The following is a 21,442-nucleotide window of genomic DNA, read 5'->3' as shown; positions in this document are numbered from 1 at the left end:
TTTGATATCTATATAAAGAAAAACTAATGAGCAGAACTATTTAAATAATTTTTTTGAAATTTGTATAGCCTTAAAACTTTGAAGTCCTTTAAAAGAGAGAAAAGAAATGAAAAACTGAAAACGCAGTTCTACTATATATGATCTCAGATTTCATATGTGTATAGTATCGTTCAAGTCCAACAAAAAAAATGTAAAATTGTATCACGGTGATATGGAGGGAAATCAAATAAACAAATAATATACTTTTTCGTATACCCACTTTTTCTTATTTTATACAGTATTTCCCTAATGTATATACAAATCAAATAAGTATTTAATAAGAAATGTTGTACTCTTCATTATTCAGCTAAAAAAATATATTGGAATTTGCTTGCAATACATTTATATATTTTGCCATTTATGCTTGTGTGGTGCTTAAATGTCTATAAATTAAAATTACACTTGAGACATAAATTACTCAACTAACTTTCACGTGTATTAGAATGCAATTAATTTTTATTAAATGACAGTTATATAAAAAGAACTTAAAATTTGCAACAAAATGTTAAGTAAGAGAAAATGATACTACAGGGACATGTTGGCATACAATTAAGAGGAACTTTGTTGGAGTGTGAAAACGATTTATTAATATTGAAAAGTTTATTATACCTACACCATACAACTAGCACCCACACAACTTTCCTACAAATGTATTCACTAACATTTTAGTGCAAATACGTTTTATATTAAAGCAAATAAAGTTCCAAAAACAATTCGATGGCCATAGATCAATGAATAATTTTTACGTTTTTAAACAAGAGTCTTTCATAATATACATACATATATACTTTTTTCGATTTAGTATATGTTTTTACGTTGCCTAATAAGAGCTATTCGCATGAATATTTTTTTATGAATTACAAATTGTTCAGGATTATTTCGTGGCATTTTAGAACAATTTCACAAAATAATCGAACACCTTTTTGTAAGTTTTCCCGTGCAATTATTCAGTATATCAGCTGTTACCTAATTTACGTATATAGTTACTTAAAATGCCGCTGTCAATGGCAAAATGATTGAAACCCAAAACGCACCAATTGTCTTTAAAACACTGTGCAAAAAAAAAATATGTTTTCAAAGAAAACAAATAAAAAAACTATTGCTGAATTTTAAAAATTACGAAAAAAATATACATACATTTTATGATAGCTTAATTCCTAGCCTTTCCAAAACTGTTTAATGTTTTGAAATCGGTCTAAAAATATGTGTGTTATAGGTACTAAATGCGATCTACCTTAAAACAGTTTTTTTCAAAGTAGCACAAAATTTTGAGGGTGTTTCAAAATCTTTGAAAACGGCCTACAGCCGGCTCAAAGTCGCTTTTCAAGCTCTGAAAAAGTGTTCTTTTATAGCAGCGTTCCATTATTTAAAGGACTATATTTTATTTCTCAAAGATAACAATTATTTATCAATTTTTTTAGATATTTCTTATAACATTCTTATTAAGGTGGACCTTATTTTTTTATTTTCGATTTTTCAAAAACTAAGGGCAATTTTGTATGAGGTTGGATAAAAAGAACTTGACAAAAGTTTGAGCTCGATCGGTTAAAAATTGGAGTGCCGCACGAGGGTAAAATTTCGTAAGAACATTTACAAGGGGGAAAATGCAATGTTTCAGTTTTTGTATAAATGTTTCCATTAAATAATTATTTTTGCAATTCAATGTAAAAGAATCGAAATGTGTACATCATTGTCGTTGTAATGAGATATAAAATACAAAAATTTATTAAAAAATGTTAAAGTTATTAAAAATTCCCCAGGCTATTAACGTGTCTCAGGCCACTAGAACAAGAAATGTAGGAACAAAAATTGACATATTTTGAGAAATCTATATCTATATTATTTAATATAAATAAAAATCAATTGTCGTTCGTTGGTAATTGAGAACGGCCTGACAGATTTCGACAATTTTTTTTTTTATATGTTGGTCATAGTCCAACTTAGGTTTTTACGGAATGAAAAACTGACCACGCCCACTTTTTTCGATTTATCTAAAATTGGAAAACGGCTACACCGATTTGGCTAATTCTTTGTTATCCAATTTAAGTTTTTACTGAAGGAAAAATTGACCACGCCCACTTTATTTAAAATCGAAAAACGGCTTTTTGGCTAATTTGTTTTTAAACCATCTACAACATTGACCAGATTTTTTGATATGTGCCGGAATGATAAATTTCGCCGAACTTGGAAGCAATCCTCAAATAAATTTCAACGGCGGAAACAAGGCATTCCAGTTCCAGGTTTCCCCCATTTATTTTCCAACGACACATTAGGTCCATCCGAGAAACGATGAGTGTGTCTAGTGATCACTCATATTTCTGAACAAAAATCGATTTTTTATATAAAAACCCAAAATATCTAAGCGATATTTCAGACCAAAATTCGATTACTTTTGTATATAAAAACTCAAAATATGTACAATGATTTATATGTATGCTGTTGTTGCTTGGACACGACAACGGCTGTCGGGTCAGCTAGTATTAAAACAAAAGCTAATTGTTACGTAAAATATATCCATAATTCTTGTATATGAGTTTTTGTCTTCGCAATTATGGTCATATTCGCAGCTATGACCATAATTTCCATTTTTGTACTGTTAAAGTATATTTTTCGCAACTTTGATTAAAATCGACTCAAAAATATATAATATTTATTATTTATTTATTTATTTTTATTAACATAATAATTACAAATTATATGTTAATCTTAAGCAGCATTGGCCTTCAGCTCAAAAATTTATAATATTTCGCTATCATTCATTTAGAAATTCCATTTATTGCAATTTCATCACGATTTCAGGATCAAAGTTGTCATCTTGTTTCATATTGAAATAACTCCCAACACATAGGGAGGTATTTAATAATTTTGTTGTTGTATTCTATATAAATTTTTGTTGGGAATTATTTTACATTAGTAATAAAAATAATAATAAATTCCAATTTTGTAACCTCCCTAATATTCATAAATTATGAAGTTTCAATTTGTATTCATGACCACATAATTAGCGAACAAACATTCGCATAATTCGGATCAATTCCACATGCGGTCATAATAAAAAATTTGGTGGTGATGATACAATTGCTGTCATGTATTTCAGTGCTTTGAAAATAACTAACAGAATGTGGAAATGACATGAGTATTTTAGATAATAGTTTTAATTTAAAATTATTAGCATTAGTTTGGCAAAACAAAAAGTCATTACCAAATGCTACTAACAGATAATGTTCATTGTTTTCTAAAATACAATTTAGCATAGAGGTGGAAAAGCAAATAAACTAATTTAAACAAATCGTATAGAGGAATGTAAAAAATTTATTAGAATTTATGTATATTAGATAGGAAATATTGTTAGCTTTACAGTTTTCAATTGTTTATTTTAATTAATTATTTATTATGCCAGTTTATCTACATACAAATAATATATATTTAATTATATTAAGCCATAATTATTTTTAAAACAAACAAAGCATATCACAATTTCTAAGAATTGTGAAAAATAAGTAAATTCCTTTCAATATGAACAATTCCCTATTTAAGTAAATAACTCCACATGTTTGTGGGTTTAAGCTAACTCTGTATTTTTTCGTGGTTTATAAATTAATATAAACGAGGATTTCATCCCTTTGTTTATAATAAATGAGGTTTCCATTTTCTTATTAAAAATGTTCCACTTTTCTGTCATACCATCCTTTTCATCTAAGTTTGCTGATGAAATAAATGACCAAACACTTAAATGGCAAAATACTTGAAACCATTTAATGTTTGTAATTTGTAAACGTCACTTCATTACAATCAAATCACACTCAATACGCACTTAAATTACTCAACTCTCTCGCACTGTTGAAATGCTTCGTGGTTTAAGAATGATATACAAGTACTATTTAAACTTACACTTTCAAGTACAATGAGGGGCAATAATATTCTACTTATAAGAATGTATATTGTAAAAAATATTATTGCAGTTTTATTTAGACCAGTTTCATATGAACTAAAATTTTAATCACTTGTACCCCACTTGTATATCCGATATTATTCAATATTGTATTAGACTCAATTATACAGCAATCAATCCGCATTAGAAGAGGCATTACATAGGGTATGAATGGTCAACGCTGATGATATTTTCTGCACGCACATAACTTTACGGAATTATCAGCAGACTAGAGCTCGAGGATGTTTAATCGCTTTGCTACTTAGGAAGTATTATATCCACCACAGCACAGTGGGGGAACTGAAAAAATGTGGAAATAAATCTGTAACTTCTAAACGAATAGCCCGATTTTAACAAAAATAACCCATGGTTATAGGGAAGGTGTCGATAAGTTTAAGTTTTGAATTTGGGCTTATAACATATAGGGGGGCCGAGTCGCAATACACCAAATTGGGGAACCTCGGGTATATCAAAAATTAAAAATTATGCCAAAATTTTGCGATCCGATTTCAAAGATTTTTATATATGTGGAATCTATTGATTAGTATACTAGAAGAGATATACAAAAAACGTTGCTTTAGCCATATATTATCTCTTATAGTTTACGAATTATTCACATTTGAAAATAAAATTTTATTTTTGTTTACCTCCTTTGGTCTGATTTTTTGCTAATAACGGATCCAATTCTTCCCGATTTTCTTGAAATATAATTTTTTGAATAAACAACAAATTTATTAACAATCGTAAGAATTGTTTAAAATCCTCTATTCAGTCAAAAGTTATGTTCATTCAAACTTAAGTAGTTTTTTCACCATTTTTTTCGAAAAAAGTACTTATATTATTATTATTATTATACACAAAATAAGAAAAAAATAAATAATGTATTTATATTTTTCTGAAAGACAACATTTCAGGAAATATTATAAAAGAAAAATAAAATCAAAATTCTTATTATTGTGTCGAATCCCAATTTTGGGATTTTTGAAAATTTTTTTGGGAATTGTGGGATTGTCATTAACAATTCACAAATATCTTTTTCACTTTTGGATTCGATACAAATCCAGTTTCTACTATAAAAGATATGGCTACAACAATGGATCGCATTATTTTTAATTTTTGATATACCCGAGGTGCCACACTTTGGGGTATTGCTGCTCGACCCCACATGTGTTATAAGCCCAAATTCAAAACTTAAACTTATCTCCATGGGTAATTTTATTAAAATCGGGCTATTTGTTTAGAAGTTACAGATTTATTTCCATATTTTTTTCTTTTCCCCCACTGTGCACAGGCCGCTCACGTGATAATATTGCGTATCGCTTAAGAAAAGTTAAACAGTCATTTGGTGCATTACAAAGAGTATGGAAAACTATGCTTCGCTTTTCAACTGCAACGACATATAATCCCTACTAGTATTTATTAACCGCTGCTTGTAAAAATATTGCGAATATTTTGGCCAAGAATAGTTTCTAACACATAGTAGTGGCAAAGAACATGCGAAAAACCAATCCGCTTGGAAATTGCAAAGAAGAAAGTTGGCCATATTTTGGGAAGACCTCATGATGATATATTAAAGATTGACCGGAACACTCAAGGCAGTAGAAGAACAATTAGACCCGCTAACACTTGGAGAAGGCAACTAGAATCCGAAATTAGCGAAAGAGGAAAAACTTGGGCTGAGATAAGACTAATGGACAGCTCCCGATGGATTTCGTTACGGCCCACAGTGAATTATATATGGTTTAAAGGGCTGCACAAGCACATTCATATGCTACTCAAGACATTCACCAGCACAACAGTTACTTCAGATCGTTGGGTATTTATTTGCAAAACGAATGAGTGTGAATGAGGAACAATAACAACCAACGACAGAACAAAACAACAGAGTATAGAATGAGAGACAGCATATGACAATAAGGGTAAATATACAATGAGTTAATGGTATCTGATTTCAGGTCACAATGAATCAGTGCACACCGAGTTTTTTATTATTAAATGTTCGTGTGTATAGGAATTTCTAAATTCTAGGAATAAGATTTTCTTGTTTTACAAAATAAAACAAAACGATAAAAATTTAACCACTTCCAAAGAACAGCGAAAAAACCAACGTTAGGCCGCACACATTCACACACATTCAAATGCATACATAGAAAATTTCATTCATGAAAACAAAAATAATTCGAATGATTCGAATAATTTTTGCTCATAGCATTGAAAATGTAAAACGTATACGCGGCAGGGCATCCCAGCGGGAAAAAGATGCAGTAAAGGTTTTGTCTATATAACAATGTCTTTAGAACACTGTGCAAAAAAAAGGTTTTCATAGAAAAAAATTAAAATAACTTTTGTAGAATTTGAAAAATTACAAAAAAAAAATAAAAAAATGCTAAACTTTTATAAAAACTTACATAATTTTATGAAATATTCAGACATTTATGAAAGATTAATTCGATGACTCTCATAATTGTTTAAAATTTTGAAATAGATCTAAAAATATGAGTTAGAGGTTCTATAGTAAAAAAAAAATCAAATATGTATTTTTAACCTTTCATAAATTTATTTTAATAGTTCGATTTTTATGATTAAAAATGCATATTAAAGCTTAAAGTCCAACCTATTCAAAAAATCATACAAAAATCCTCATACATTTAAACTTTACAGATTTTTGATTCGAAAATAAAATTTGTTTCAATTTGGAATCATATTGTACATATGTATGTGTGAAACGGGAAAAACTTGGTCTGAGTTATGACTAGGGATGCCAATCCCGAAATCCCGATCCCGAAAATCCCGGGATTTTTCGGGATCGGGATTTCCCGAATCCCAGGATTTGTGAAAAAGAATCCCGGGATTTTTCGGGATTAACAAATCCCGAAATATTATGAGATTTTTGAAATTTTAGGAAGATTTTTGAAGCACCCAAAATACTTAGAAAGCTAAATTTCAGCATATTTTTTATAATACTAATCTCGCTTCAAATCCAAACGCAGCCAGATTTTTCATTTGAATCGGAGAGCAGCACGTCTCCCTTGCATTAACAGGCTTTTACACAATTTACACTTTTACGAAATTTATGTTCAAGTTATTTTCAAAAGGGGACTAGGGGCAAATGTAGCCCGATTTCCGCAGTACTTTACAGTATAATTTCAGAGTACTTACAACTTATTTTGTGCAAAATTTTATAAGGATTGTCGCATAATCAAGATATTTATGACTGCTCAAATAGTACTCCGGGGGACAATTGTATGGAGCTAGGGGAAATCATGGACCATTTTATTTTATTTTAACGCATTAGTTTTTGATTTGTTATGTTTTTACTTAAATATATTAATGAAATAATAGTTTTTATTGTTGAATTTGATGTTTTTGACGTTTAACTAAAATCCCGAAGTCCCGAAAAATCCCGGGATCCCGGGATTTACATTTCTAAAATCCCGAATCCCGGGATTTGTAAAACCCAGTCCCGTTTGGCATCCCTAGTTATGACGCATCGCACAGAACACATACCGATGGAAGAATTTTGATACGGCCCTTTGTTTTACTTTGGAATCAGTATATGTATATATAGGCAGAACAAGTTACGGCTTAAGTTATTTTTGCCCAGTGCAAAAATAACTTATTTTTATTTTATATAGAAATATCATCCCAGCAATTTTAACTTTAAGGATTTCGGGAAACGCTAAATTTTTGTCAATATTTTGGTCAATACACCATTAATTTAAATGTTTGCTCAGTTTTTGTGAAACAAATTCAGACCATAGGAAACACATATAGAAAATTTGATTGAAACCTGGAAATATTATGCGCTGCTCCACCATAGCTATGCATAGGTACGAAGGGTATCTATTTACGTACTTATGCCTGATCTCGTCCTCTCATCTGGTACGAAGGGCATTTGTTTTCGAACTGAATTTATGCCTGTTCTCATCCTCTTATAAAATTTGTTTTCTGTTTGTAACATACCAATTTTTTTTTACCGATTACTACCTACAAGGTTCGAATTTTAAAAAAGTACAAAACACCTGTCTATGATAAGAAATTGAATCATGTAAAGTTTGAAGACTTTAAAAATTAACTTCTTCAGATAATCGAAATTAATATTTACTTTTGTATGGAAGGTGCCACGTCCATTAGCCCAATTCCGAAAATTTTCGTCAAATTTCGATATTTGTATATAACTATTTACTTTCAATGGGAGGTGACTAAATCCATGCAGTTAAAATTCATAAAGTTTGGATATTGTCACAATAGCTCTGCTAATATTCGAAAATAACTATCTACCTTGTATGAATAGTGCCACGCCCATTTATATAGTCCAGACCATTTTTATCCAAGCTTCTCAGAATGGCACCATTACCAGATAATCTATAATAACTGTTTATGCTTACTTTAAATTTATTGTTCCTTTAAAATATAGAGGAACATATAGTAAACATTTCAAGAGGGTCGGTCTAGTTGTTTAGGAACAAACAAACAAACAAATATGTTTATTTATTTGTTTGTTTACATATGTACAATCATTATGTGCTAAATTATTAACGAAATTCGTAAAAGTTTTACATTTTTTATCACTCACTATACACAAATTTACGTATGTATTTGATACAGTATACATACTTTTTCGTTTTCCTATTTCGGTCTTACAACAGTATCTTCTCCCCATTTTTTCTTAAAACTGGTAATGACAATAGTAAAAATGTGTATAATAGTAAAATTTTAAAAAAAGATTTTATCTTTAATTTACACACACATACATTCAATGCTGAAATTGCATGTTTTTTCATTATTTGAAATTTTATTTCAACGCCTTTATTCGTACATAATTAAGTGGAGCAATACAAGTATTTAAGTACATTTTTATTATATTGTGTGTAAGTATCTTCATTACAGTATTCAAACATAGGTACTTATATCCGAGGTACTTAGATACGTATTTTAGATAACAATTTAATTTCATTAGTGCCAGTTCAATGATATTCTCACATTCTCGCCTACATTTGAATACGTAAATCATTAAAATATCATTATGTATTAATATAACAAGTTCTTTAAAAGTATGAATAAGAATATTTAAGTGAAAATGTTATATTAATATTTATTTAATTGAAATATTAAAGTGAGATAAAAATTCACAAAAAATTTAAATATATTTATTTCCAATTTTTATTATTTATTTCTTGTAATAAATTTAAATAATAAAATAAACATTTTCTACTGTTTAAAGCTTAGTCTAAACGATATGTTGAAACAGCAAATGTGTGCTTAAACGCATATACTTAAAAATAACAACAAATGCCTCTATCAGCATATTCAATATGTTAGGTGTCTACACGTTATGCTTAAAGTAGCAAATTTTTTTAATTTTACATATGCCAGCAAATGATAATTCAACATATGAGTTAGCATACAATTGTTGTGTCTACACGATATGTTGAATTTCATATGATAATATGTATATTGAGTCGTATGAACATTTGTTTCAAAATGACAAATTAATTATCGAAATAAAAATGAAACAAATTGAGTTAAAAAATCTCATTGTTGTTTGCTTTTGCTTAAGTTTGTTTTAAATTTAGCTTTGCTTTCGTCTGCAGTTCGTTCTCCTATAAAATCTGCAATTTCTTGCTGATGATTGATGTCCCAAAGCGTTGGACATTCTTGAACTGCAGTAATTAGTTTATGCCCGTAAATACACATGATGCATCAAGAGATATGGTGCGATATCCGCTGCATACGCGTAGACAACTTCTACGGAAAATTAACATCATGTCCTTCCTGGAGGTACATCTTAGTGAATATTAATATTTTACTATTATTATAAGGTACTCTGGAACGTTCAAATTCTGCAGAGACGAATTTATATTGTTCCATTCCGCCGAATTGAAGGCGTTCTTGATATCTAGCGCAATTATTGCACAGTACTTGACCGACTATACTTTCTTACTTGTTTATTTTAGAATAGTAATACAGTGGAGTCGGGATAGAACTAATTAATGCAAGGCCTGTTCACTTTATCCAATAAATTCACTTTATCGAGACTGAAAAAATAATAAAAAATCATAAAATTTTATGTCAAAAATGTACATTTTATTATATTTTTATAAAGGAACAAATAAATCAATAATGGTTGCTTGTTTAGTACATGTACTTTTGGCTATTTGTCACGAAATCACGAAATTTGTAAAACTAAAATATTTTCATAATCTTTAGTATTGTTCTCAGCGGAGTCAATGGCTTTTTCAAAAATTTGAACAGCTTGAGTTGCTGCTTTATACCCCTGAAGCCAGACTGCGCTTGCATTGATCCTGATCGTGTAACTGCTCGTGTATTTTTTTTTTTTTTGATTTTGCCTTAAGCATTTCACCACTGACAGGTAAATTTTTACATCGCTGCTTTAAAAGTCAATTATAGAATATTTTTTCGACGCTGCGACATTCCGCTTTTTGCAAAGTGTTTTTTTATTTATAACACTTTTATTGTGGCATAGAATTCCACTTTGTATTTCTTTAATGCCACATATTGTGGACTTTGCTACACCAAATTTATTTGCTAGAACTGTAACTCCCACTCCATTGTCCATATCATTAATTATTTCTTGCTAAACTTTTACAGAAAGATTTTTTTTGGGTTTATATAGCAATAAATATAGTAGGGTCAAAAAAAGTCAAAAATCTCAGAAAAACCAAAACAGAAATAACGCTGTTGTATAAAAATGTGTGTAAAAAAAATTAAACTTAGTTTAAGTGGTATAAAAATACTAATGAGAGTCAAAACTGCCTGTAGATAAAAAATAACAAATAAAAACTTTTGATTTTAAATTTTTTTGCAAAAAAAAACTAAAGTTCACTCTATAGAGGTAGGCGATGTTCACTATTTAGAGTCTCCAATGTAAAAATTTGTGTGTTCATACTATCCAGTAGTTCATATTACCAAGTGTTCACTCTAACCCGACTCCACTGTACTAAAAATATTTAATGACTAAGGATCGGATTTTTATGCAAATACAAAGTTTTTCTCGAATGTCCACATACCAAAGGGCTAATTACACTGTGCAACAAGTAAAAACTTTTGGAAAAACACACGGACTGAACAGTATAGGTTCGACTCTACTATAGTAGTTAAACCCTATAGTCAGTTTGGCGATTTTGATGACCAATTTTCTGAAAATCAGTGGGCCCTCAAAAAATGGTGTCATCAGTTTTTGGCGGACAGCTAATTCAAACTTGGTGATACGACTTTACTATATATGGCAATAATATGGCTAATAGTCCGTCAAATAAACGTTGTAATTTTTCACAAAAAAATAGCATTTTCGTACACTTTTTAAAAAATATAAGAAGACAATTTTTTTTTCACTTTTTGTATAACTTCCAGGGACTTCTAATTTTTCACTAACAATATGTAGCAAACTTGTAGCTACGGTAAAGCTGTACAACTCTTGTCAATATATCAATGCATTTTGAACGTGTCTAGGCACACTAAATAGCTGACAAAAATCACTTTGTACCAAAAAAATTTTCGTTTTTACTATTTTCTGACCTTAAACAAAGATTTTTTGTTAAAAGAGTATGTTCTATTGTATACTTCTCTATTGTTCTGCAATAACGAAGAATGGGCAAATCATTATCGTTATGATTCGGGCTCATGATTTTACCCAATCTTGATCACGCTTGATGCAAGAAATGAAAAAACGTTAAAATTTTTGAAAGTCGGCTATGTTTGTGGAGCTTTTGGAGGGTAAATATAAGCTTTTTATGTGGAATTGGTGGATATTGGTGGAAACCTTAGGACTTAAAGATTGACATTTTTGTGAATTGTTGCCATTTTTGATCTCCAACACCGAAATTCCTAAAACGAGGAAAATGTGTTCCAAAAACTGAGTTTTTTGGAAAAGTGCCCACATTGACGTTATTTACAGTGTGATAGTAAAAACGTTTTGTATGTGTATAAACAGCAAATAGGGCTATACAAATATGAAGAGTTTTTGAGGATAGGTGCTGTGAGTTTTTAGAATTTTTTACTCAAACCTAAAATTTTGTTTCAAAATTGGCCAAGTTTGCATAGGTCTGGGGGGGACAATGCCCACTTAAGAGAGTCAAATTTTATTTTATATGTTTCTTCATTATGTTCTCTTTCCAGATCATGAAAAAATTATATATTGTCCCAAAGAAATTTTTTTTTATAAAAGAAAAAATATGGGGACTTTTTGGGGAAAAATCTTAAAATAAACTCGCACTGTGTAATTTACTTAAAAATTAAAAAAAAATCTCTCCATAGAATTGAAAATTTTTACCATTTTTGTACTTTGCCATGGTGCAGCAAATCTATATAGTGGTTATATAAGCTTTTTTTGCTGTTGACCTGTGTTATGGATGCATAGCATTTTGAATGGCCCGATAATTTCAGAATACTTAGAAATAATTTGTTCAACATGTTTTCGTATAATCAACATATTTATGACTGCTCAAACATTATTTATATGGGAGCTAGGTGAAATCATGGACCGATATGACCATGTTCTATACCAAGCAAACATGAACCGAGAGTTTTGTGTGGTAAATTTCAGCTAAATTTCGTTTCGACATACATAGATCGTCTTAGAATCTTATGAGGACCCATAATATACATATATACTAATGTTGGTCTGCGACAAATATTTTGGATGGTGGGTGTGAAAATATTAAATATATTTCCAATTAAATATAAAAAAATCTGGAGTAATCTATAGGATGCGAACTTAAGCTTCATATTCCGTAATTTAAACACATCCTCTAGACTACGTATGGTCATACATTTGAATAGAAAAAGATCTACTTATTTATAGCAAGCAAGTAATATAACAAATTGTACAAGTGAAATGCTAATATTTTGAAAAAAGTCTTGAAAATCGCTTATAACTTCGTCACACAGTGGCTTAGAAACGTTTTTCTATTGAAAATAATTCGGTGTCTCGGAAACTATTAGAGATATCGAAATTTCACAAGATCGGCGCTGATGTGTTTACATGTTGATTTACAGGTTGCAGTTTTGTGACCGAAATGGGGGCTAATCAATTTAAAAAATTAGCAAAAATTCATTTATGGTCCGAATGAGCTGAAATTTAATATATACATACCCTTCCTAAGATCTATAAACCGTTACATTTACTGCTTATTCCTTTGTCAATCGTTTATTTAGGAAATAAGCAATATACCATTGATAATGTAATTTGTATATCCATTATAAAAATATGTGGCATAAGTTAATAAATTGAACTTGTATACAAAAGAACTATGTTTTCTCAACAGAACTCATTTTGTTCTATGCAATTTTTCTCGCTGCTGTTGAAAAGGATTCTAAAAAAGTATTAAGTTTCATTTCCTTTTTTAAGTATAAACAGTAAGTAATTGCTTTGAGTTTTTTTTTCGTAATCTGCACATAAATTTTATTTCACGTTTTGTTGACCAAAATTATATTTCTTTACTTATAAGAGTCATTAAACTTAGCAAACTTTTAAAGCAATTTCCCTTGCTGCATAAGTAAAAATGTAGAGCAACAAATTGAGTATGTTATTCTTTTTTCCCAGATTACTGTAAACATTATTTTGCCCCAAAAAATAAAAGAAAATAAGAAAACTTCTATATAATGATGCTTTGAATTGCTTTCTTCATTATTTTCAATTTTGCAAACATTTAGAACACACAGTAATGGCTACACATACCGTCTCATGTACACTTTTATTTTCTGCGAGTACAAATATTTAATTTGGAAAATCTAAAGTTTTTTTTTGTTTGTTTTCTGCATCATCTAGTAAATTTTGGTTCAGAGTAAAAGTGTAACTGGCTGCCATACAATGCGGTTCTGTGCTATAATTTTTTCAAAGTGAAAATTAGTTTTTCATCCATTGTTTTTATTTTCTATTATATGTTTTTTTCAAGTTATATTATTTTTGGCTTATTATGGCATATAAAATTATATTCTGGTTTTTATTTTGCTAAATTTGGTTTAGTTTAGTTTTTTGTTTACTTGGGATAAAGTTTAAAGATTTATAAAAAACTAAAGTCTTAAATTTGTTAGAGGTTGTAACGGGCTGATGTTCAAAAATCTAACGAATTTTAAAACAAAATTTCAAATGAATCAAATATCATATTAAGGTTAAAACCAGCATTGCTTTTAAAAATTATCGACGAGAAAAATATTTTTTAAAATAGTGAACAATAATTTTTATAGCGATTATAACACATCGAACTATTCATCGCAGACCCACAAAAGTATATGTATATAGTATATATTCTGGGTCCTAATGAAATTCTAAAACGATCTAGCTATGTCCGTCCGTCTGGCCGCTTATCTCACTGTTGAAAACAATATAGGGCCCAAACGAGAGTATGTAGCATGTTTGGTATTACAAATCGGTCTATAATTTGAACTTTTGAAATCGGTTCCACGTAGTTATTACGGATTTTTTGCTTGTTCTTTTTATATAAAAGTAAAGTGATTAGGAACTAGTTTAAAATCTATAGAAACTAAATTAAAAAAAATGTTTGAAAGGCCAGAACAAATTGAAAGTGGCTATTAGAGGTTAAGTGTAAATTACATCTAATACTGTAAAGTATCAAGAGTAAGTTGTATAAATTTCAGGTGCAATTATATGCCATTCCAATAACCAGAACGTTTCAGTGGCTTCATATTTTACACATTTTTTTGGTATTTTTTTGGTCAATTTCAAAAATTATGTAAGTTTGAGAGTTATTTACGTCTATGCTGATTTGGCCAAACCATGTATGTCGAAATTTTTTCAATGGATCATTTATATTATTTTCAATTATAAAAATAATTGAAGCCATTTACAAAAATTACATGCCTTTTTCGATACTTTTATAACGTCAATGTTTATTTGGCCAACTCCTGTATATTTCAGCCACTTACATGCAATTTTTTTGATACTTTTAGAACGTCCATGCTTTTTTGACCAAACCCTGTATTTGAACATCAAGATATTTATCGATCGATCGGTTATGTTATTCTAAATACAAATACCAAATTTCAAACATTTTTATGAAGAAATAAGGACGTTATGGATTTTTGGCCGGAATTGACCACCGTGCAAGGTTAGTATAATAATTCAGACACAATTTTTCAACAAGATCGGTCAAGAACTCCCTGATTTAGAGGGAATCAAAATTTTGGCCAAGCAGGTGTTTCTCATCCATGTAATTTATTACCTATTGTTCTTAGCAAAATGTGTCCCAAATTGTTTAGTTATCTATTTCATTAATCTTTCAAAAAAAATTAATATAAAATTTTTCTGTTTTCTCAAAAGAAAGCATAGATATTTTCCTTGAAGACTTATTTGGTCGGTTCAATATCTATCAAAATAAATGTTTTGTATCTCAAAACATACAATTTTTAACTTTTTATTCCAAAGCTTTCTTTAGAGCAAAGAGAAAATTAAAAAGGGCCCATTTTAAAAAGCTTGTGTTACAAAAGATTTATTTTGATATATCCCACTCGCATCCCAATTAGCGACCAAAAAGGTCTTCAAGGAATAGACCTAAGCTTTCCTTTGGGCAAAAAAATTAAAAAAGGGTTGAAAAAAGTTAACCCTTTCGCTACAAGTTTTAACTGGAGGTGTTAATAGATGTTTTAAGTTTATCATTTGGTTGGTATTGATATCAATATTGACTGATATTAATATTAAGGTCCTACGTGTCCTGGTTTATCCGTTATACCAAATTAAATTTTTAGTCCTGGAAGCTTATCCTGAAGCCCCCAATGATTTTTTTTTAAATATTTTTTATTTTTATATTTCCCTAATATGTTTCTAAGCATTCTAAATAATTTCTATTACAAAATTATAGTTTTTACAAATTTTATATGCAAAAAATCGAAGCCACTTTTTAAAAAAAAAAATGTTGGATTCAAAAATCAATTTTCACACATTTTCAAATTGCTATAAATCGAACACGAATAGCGATAATTCAATAAAATAAATTGTAAACATCTTTAAATATATTCCAAAAATAGACTCAAAGACTATTTTTTAAAAATATTCATAATTGTCGAAGTTATGTGCAAAAATCTAAAAGTTTTTGATTTTGCAAAAACAGACACAAATTGTGTGGTATGAGTTACAAAACATTAATTTTGATAGATATCCAATTCGCAGCCCACTAAGCGAGCAAATAGTTCATTAAAGAATATATCTCGCATCACACAAAGCGACCATAAACCTCTTAAAGGAATAGACATACGCTTTCTTTAGAGCAAAAATAAATAAAAAAGGGCCCATTTTGAAAAAAGTCAAAAAAGTTTTTGATTTCGGGAAAAAAAATGTAAATTTGTTTTTATTATTTTAATATTTTTTTCGAAAGATCGAAGAAATTGCTATCTGAACTATTTGGGACACATTTTGCTAAGAGCAATACGTAATAAGTTACATGAATGAGAAAAAAGACTTGTTTGGCCAAAATGTCAAATTTTGGCAACCTCAAACTCAGACAGTTCTCGACCGATCTTGTTGAAAATTGTGTCTGAACTACTATCTAATATAATTAACCTTGGTTCATCCCGATCGGAAGACATTGATTTCGGAAGACATTGATTGATACTAGGGTATTCATTCGACTAATGATCGTTCGATTAATCGAATAATTTCTTACGAATAATTATTCGAATAATTTAAAAATGGCCATTTTCGAATAACGAATAATTCGAACAATTTTATGTAGAATAACCGAATAAAACGAATAAATGTTTAAATTTATTAAAATGCTTAAATGTTTTCATAATTTCAAATTTAAATAAGTAATAATGACTACAAAAATTGTATTGTTTCTGAAATTCGACAAATAACTAAAGACAAAGGGACTTTCGATCACAGTAGATGAGTGTTCCGATAGCTCCTTCTATAAATATATAAATATAGCTGCAAGAAGTAACAATTCTAAAAACAAATCTTTCAAAATTTTTAACTTAGGACTTGAACCAATGAAAATAAAAGGTTCGGAATAAAATATTTGTTAATTAGCTGGCGAAATATTAGAAGAATCGCAATTAATAATCAAAATTTTAACTTAGGTTAAAGTGGAGTTGAATGTGATGGAGAATGTGATTTTAAAACGGTCGTCGAAAGTGATATTGAGAATGATATTTATAATGATTACATTGAAATTGATGAAGGCCACGATCTTAAAATATATGTCTAACATGGTAATAAAGTTTTTGCGTATTTGTAAATGCGTCAATCATGCACTGTCTGACTTCAAATTAGCCACGTTAACTGACAATGATATCAAACTTTGGACAGATTCCCTTTATTGTGTAATTCCCCAAGACCACTTTATTAAGCAAAAATTCGGCAAAGTTGATAGAACTTGATGTATAATACAATTTGTTATACATAAATTTACAAAATAATTAGTTATTTAAAACCCGAATTAATGAACAACATAAATAAGTTCTTTATACATTTATATTGTATTTGAATTCAGGATCATGTCCAATTATCTCAAATTTGTTAAAGGATAGCTTCAAAACGGAAACTAAAGGGTTTGCTAGTCAATTGTTTTGTAGATTGTTCGGGAGTTAATCTGATCAGAATATTTTTGTTGACAATTTAATTATGGACTTTGTTTTCGAATGTTTTTTAACATTATCAATACTTGAATTGTTAACTTTAACGTTATTTTTTGTTTTTAACAATAAAATATTAAAAACCCGACATCAAAACTTCATTTTTTACTTTTTAAAAAAATTTAAATTATTCGAATAATTCGATTAATTTTAAATGTGTGATCGAATTATTCGAACAAGTTAAAATCTCTTATTCGAATTATTCGTTTTATTCGAACAAGAGAAAAATCGAATAATTCGAATACCCTAATACGTACACAAATATTTCTTAATATATTTTAAACAAATATTTATTTCTAGACAAAAACTATTTTTTTTAATTAACACCCTTCGTGCAGAGACGGATTAAAAATAATATTTTTAAAAGGATCCATACTAACCCCCATTTTCTCAATCTCTGGTTATTTTTTATCGTGACGATAAACTGTCATGACAGTTCTCATACAAAAATAATGTTAACCCTTCTGCATCCCTTGGATATGTGCCCTTCCTATGATCCTTTGGGTCAATATGACCCAACATTAAAATGTAAATAAAATTTCATATTTAATATAGTAAATTTATTTTTTTTGTTATTTTTTTATTTAGTATAATTAAAAATAATGAAAACTAAAATAAATAAGCCCTTCTTGAGCAATTATAAAAAAATACATATAAAATAAAATTAAATTTGAAATTCAGCTGTTCTTTCCAAACTAAACGTTTGTCCTTAGATAGATATGTAACTGAATTGCTGTGATCTATTTCTACTGTATCTTCCACCTCCACGCTTTCAACGCTATTATTTTATTATTTGATGATGAATATGCATTGTTGTCGGGTGAAAAAATTTTGTCTTCATCACTATGAACAGTGAAACGTTGCCCACATTGGTGACAGTTGAATACTTAACTGTCACCAATAATAACTTTCGTCTGTCCTGTACGCGGTCGAGAATCTCCAAAATAGACTTTGAAGCACAGGCCCATATATGGGAGTTGTATTCCATTTTCGGTCGGATATAGGTGGTATAAATAATGAGGAGATCAAATGGAGTGAAGTAATTCCTACACCGTTTCAGAAATCCGAGACACTTGAATACTTCACCCATAAATACAGATGAGGCGACATGGTGTGTCGTTCGTTTATGTGTCAACATGCAATACTGATTCTTGCGAGCGTTGAAAGTGACTCTATTCGTACGACCCCATTCAGAGATTGTCAGAAGGTCCCGATTAAGGTAATCATTCATGTTTTGCTTCATTTCCCCAATTCTTGATAGACTTGGTCTGTAACTGAATGAATATGAATGGCAAATGGTGCTGTCATCTGCAGGTCAATAGATAGTGTTACAAGTTTAACGTAGAAGGTCATTTAGAAAAATAAGAAATAGATTAGGAGAAAGAACGGAGCCTTGCGGTACCCTTGAATTTATCTTGAACTCGTCTGATGAGATCCCATCTATAAAAACTCGTATAGTGCGATCTGTGAAAAAGCACAAATAATTCGAGAGAAGTTAATACCGACTCCAAAAGTAATAAGTTTTGATAAAAAGCACCATACTACACTATATCGAACGCCTTGGAAATACCTAGAGCCACCACTTTACTTTCGCCAAAACGGTGAATTTAACGCCACCATTTTTCCGATAGGAAGGCTAGCAAGTCTCCCGTAGTCAATGAAAGCGATTTTATTGATTATTGGTCTGAAAAAATTATTTATCGATGATTTTGAATGAAGATGGACAAAATTAAATTATATTCAATAGGAACAGAAATTGTAAAGTGGAATTAAACTTACAATATCGCTTGTTGAGTCATATTGACCCAAAGGATATTTAAGTTTTGTAAATCGTGTTTTGAAATGTGGAGGGGGGAGGGGGGAGGAAAAATTTGAAATTATTTTCTTTTAAAAGTGTTCGTCCCTGTAATGGATAAATTAAAGTTTCACGTTCATATATTATAATTAAAGGGAAAAATTTTGCGCTTAAAAACCAAAATTGGGTCAAATTGACCCAAAGAGTGCAGAAGGGTTAATTGGAGGTTTATCGTTTATCGATATTGAGAAAATGGGGGTAAGCCTTTAATTTGTCTGAGTTAAAAATAATTATTAAGTTATGTAACTATTCGCTTTAAAATCACTGAAATTAAGTTTATAATCAGAGACCAATATTTGTTCACATTAAATTTTGGACGAAAATTAAAGTTTTTTTTTTAGTTATTTGGTCAATTCCCAAGGTCACATTGTTATAATGTTCTAACATTTCACAATGGTTTAAGAATGTTGTTATTGCCTTACAAGCAAGAAATGTCCTAAAATAGTACTATATTATATACTATATATACTATAGTATGCTATATTTATTGTGTTATCGTAACCAGTCGGTTAAGCCGATATACATATATCTCATTCTTATCAAAAGCGGCTTTTTAAAGTATCGTACTTCATTTCATATTTGAAGATTATTTACATTCTGTACTTCCATTTTCACTTTTCTTTACTTCTCAAAAAACACTTACATTATTTCTTAAATTTTAATGGTTAGCTTTAAATTCAAAACTTTAGAAAAATACTCTTGAAACATTTTTACTAAGAAAATATTTAATTGGATCGGTTTTGTCTTCATACACTTCCTCGAATGTCATGCATCATCTGCATTATCAGCTTCATCATCATTATGATATATAATTTTCTTTTTATGATTTTTTAAATACTTTTCGAGTATTTTATTAAAATGATGATAAGAAATTGTCAGATTCTTTATATTAAGTATTACTTTATGTATCCTAAAGAATAATTTAATAGCTGACAAAATATGTATATTGTGCTTTAAAAAGCAGCAAACGTTTTTGTGGGAGTGCTTCTAATGAAATGTAAATTTAATGATTTAAACTTTGTAACATTTTATAATATCTTGAATTACTGAACATATTAAAATTAAGTAATAATTTTGGATATATGAATATTTTTTTAACAGTTATTTGACGTTATATAAAAAAGTTTTTTGTTTAAACATAAAAAATTTTGAAGAGTTTGTGTTGTTATTACCCCCGTTAACAATAAAAACTTAACTTAAAGTTAGCACTATAAATAAAATTTAACTAGAACATAGTGACAGTTACTAAATGATTTGAAACAACATTGATTTTCTATTTTAGTTTTACTGAATTATTTGTTTAATTAAAATTTACGCCATCGAAAACCGCATTGAGTTTTCGAATGAAATTAGAATCACTAAATGGATCGAAAAGACAATGACTGATATCTCAACCAATAGCATTTCTTAGTTTATTATTTAAATTTCTAATTTAAAAATTATATTTTATTTATACACCTTCTTAAGCTAAAGACAAGTTTAATTTTTATAGTTTCATAAAAAATTAAAAGAAGTAAAATTTGTTTGTTTATAAAACCATGAAAAGGTTATATGAGGAACAAACAATGTGTTCTACAATTTCCTTCGTTGAAATTATGTATTTTAAATTAACTTTGAGACAACCGGGAACAATATACTCATAAAATGAAATTAAAATATTGCAAATGTTTTCTTGTTATTTCTAAAAATTTTATTTTTCAGCTTCATGTATACATTCCATGTACACTTACTATCAAGCAGCTGGTTTAAAAAATTACACAATGTAGTATTTATGAGCAGCATGTTTAGAAATATGTATGTGAAAACTCACAACAATTAATTCTGTAACTAAATAAAAGTTAGCTGTGTGTAACAAATGTAGATGCATATATTAAAAACTACACTGAGTAAATGAGCAAATACATTTTTCTTTTGAAATTTCAATAATTTATTTTAGTGAGCGATTTTATATGGAAGCCATGACCAATTATGGACCGATCGCCATTAAATTTGATAGTGTGATT

This window comes from Calliphora vicina, chromosome 2 (assembly GCF_958450345.1).
Source record: "Calliphora vicina chromosome 2, idCalVici1.1, whole genome shotgun sequence".
NCBI lineage: Eukaryota > Metazoa > Arthropoda > Insecta > Diptera > Calliphoridae > Calliphora > Calliphora vicina.
Note: the sequence above shows the minus strand (reverse complement) of the source record.